The 2,919-nt window shown below is 42.3% G+C and overlaps 1 pseudogene; it reads right to left on the bottom strand.

Moving 5' to 3' along the window:
• Window positions 1-1,075: 1,075 nt before the first annotated feature.
• Window positions 1,076-2,919, bottom strand: part of LOC102868824 — an 84,241-nt pseudogene continuing 82,397 nt past the window's right edge.

Raw genomic sequence — 2,919 nt, 5'->3', positions numbered from 1 at the left:
GTAGAGCAGCTGGTAGCCTCAAACCATGTGCCTTCAAGATTGCAGCACAACTTCTTGCAAGTAGGCCACCAGATCTCCTTCCTTTCTTGGTAATAGAAACAAATATGGATCTCTTCCAGTCAGTCGGCCAGTCAGCTCTCTTTCAAATTTTCTGGTATAGACTGATGAGCTTGTCCAAGTCTTCATCAGTTAGTTGGAAAATGTCGATCAATATCCTATCTATTCCCGTAGCCTTATTTTTTTTTTTCAAGTGTCTTCACTGCAACTTGAACTTCTTCCTTTGTTATCACTGGCTATTTTTTCATATGGTGCTTCTTGAAATTTTTCATTGCCAACCAGTGATTCTGTGTATCCCTTCTATGTTCTTTTAATACTTCTTGGATCATTCAATATTTTGCCACAGACATTGTTCAGTAATGCAACTTGAGGCTTGAATATGTTTTTTTAAGTTCTTTCAGATTGAGAAAAGCTGAGTCAGTTGTTCTCTTTTTATTCTCTGACTCCACCTCTTTGCATATTTCATTAATACTTTACTTTTTTGTCTTCTTGAGTTGCCCTTTGAAATCTTCTGTTCAGCTCTTTTACTTCAGGGCCTCTTCCCTTTGTTTGGGCTTCTATACACTCTAATGCAATTTTCAGTCTCTTCTGACATCCATTTTGGCTTTTCTTTCTCCTTTGTTTTTATAATGACTTTTTGCTCTCTTCATTTTATTCATAGATTTCATTCTGCAGCTTCTCTGGTCTTCAATCATTGGTGATCATATTTTGCTTTTTGTGGATTTGTTTCAGTCTTAATCTGAAGATGTAGTCTGGAACAGTGTATCAACAGGAAACTGCCAGAAATTTAAGCTGGATTTAGAAGAGGCCGTGGCAATAGTGATGCTAATTCTGATATCAAATGGATCCTGACTGTAAACAGAGAATATCAGAAGATTGTCTATTTGTGTTTTCTTTCCTTTTATATTTTTTTTTGCATTTAAAATAGAAGCCTTTCTTGACAGTTGAAAATCACAACACAGTTTTAGGAGACAACAGAATTTTTTAGTTCTAAAACAATGGAGTGTACAAATATACACTAATATTCTTCACCTTCACTGTTTCCCTCACCACTATCTGCTCCAACCTCCTCATAATCCTTCTCAAGGGTAGCCATGTACTCATGGGCCTCAGAAAACTCTCCTTCCTCTGTCCTTCACTCAGGTACCAGTGAATAAAGGCACGCTTGGCATACGTCAGATCAAACTTGTGGTCCAGGCGAGCCCAGGCCTCAGCAACGGCTGTGGTGTTGCTAAGCATGCACACACCTTGCTGTACTTTGGCTAGGTCTCCACCAGGTACCACAATGTGAGGTTGGTAATTAATATTCACCTTGAAGCCAATGAGGCACCAATTCACAAACTGGACTGTACATTTGGTCTTGATACTGGCAATGGCAGCATTGACATCTTTGGGAACCATATCACCACAGTACAACAGGCAGTGAGCTGTATTTACTATGGCGAAGGCCATATTTACCATCTGGTTGGCCTTGATAATCTCTGCTACAGTAAGCTGTTCATAGCAAGCTTTCTCGACAGAGATAACAGGGTCATATGTAGCCAGAAGGAGGTGGATGCGGGAATGGAGCACCAAGTTGGTCTTGAATTCTGTAAGATCAACATTCAGGGCATCACCAAACCTGAGGGAAACAGTGATGGAAGACACAATCTAACTAATAAGGCGATTAAGGTTAATGTAGGTTGGGCATTCAATATCAAGGTTTCTGTGGCAGATGTCATAGATGGCCTTATTGTCTACCATGAAAGTACAATCAGAGTGCTCCAGGGTAGTGTGGGTTGTGAGAATGGAGTTGTAAGTCTCAATCACAGCTGTGGAAACCTCGAGCAGGAGTGAGTGGGCTGGTAAATGGAGACCTCTAGTTTGGACTTCTTGCCATAATCAGCAGATAGGCGCTCCATCAGCCGGGATGTGAAGCCAGAACCTGTACCCCCACCAAAGCTATGGAAAACCAAGAAGCCCTGGAGACCCATGCATTGGTCAGCCAGCTTTCAAATTCTGTCCAACACAAGTTCAATGATCTCATTACTGATGTGTAGTGCCAACAGGCATAGTTGTTGGCAGCATCTTCCTTGACTGTCATGAGTTGCTCAGGGTGGAAGAGTTAGTGGTAGGTGCCAGTATGAATTTCATCAATGACTGTGTATTCCACGTCTACAAACACTGCCCTGAAGACATGTTTGCCAGCACTAGTCTCACTGAAGAAGATTTTGAAGGAGTTATCTCCTCCCTCAATGGTCTTGTCACTTGACAGTAGGGCTCCAGCCCCAGACAGTAGAGCTCCCAGTAGGCATCACCAATCTGGACATCAGCCTGGCCAGCGTGGATGGGGATGCACTCATGTATGACGGGACCTGGAGGGTCTCGGTGGAGCTGTAGAGGGTGAGAAGATGGTGACAGAAACCTCCCACTAAGAGACTACCAAGGAGTTTGGGGGGAGAAGAAGTGAGCGCCCTCCTGCCCACAGAGTCTGATACAGGTCCACCAGCCACATGTCAGAGGGTGGACACGGAAACAGTTTGTGTTTTCTTAACTATGCAAAGGCATTTGACTCTGTTGACCACAAAACATTATGGATAACATTAAGAAGAATGAGAATCCCAGAACACTTGATTGTACTCATGTGAAATCTATATCTAGACCAAGAAGTTGTTATCCATACAGAAAAAGGAAACATTGTACGGTTTAAAACTGAAAAGGTTGTGTGTCAGGGCTGTATCCTTTCTCCATTCAAACTGAGCAAATACTGTGCAAATAATTCATGAAGCCCAGCTCTATGAAGAAGAATGTAGTGTCAGGATCAGAGGAAGATTTATCAACAACCTGAACTATGCAGATGACACAACCCTGTTTGTTGAAACC

Source organism: Elephantulus edwardii, unplaced genomic scaffold (genome assembly GCF_000299155.1).
Source record: "Elephantulus edwardii isolate Elephantulus edwardi_28Jun2011 unplaced genomic scaffold, EleEdw1.0 scaffold00132, whole genome shotgun sequence".
Classification (NCBI taxonomy): Eukaryota; Metazoa; Chordata; class Mammalia; order Macroscelidea; family Macroscelididae; genus Elephantulus; species Elephantulus edwardii.
Note: the sequence above shows the minus strand (reverse complement) of the source record. Positions and strands in the feature narration are given on the sequence as shown.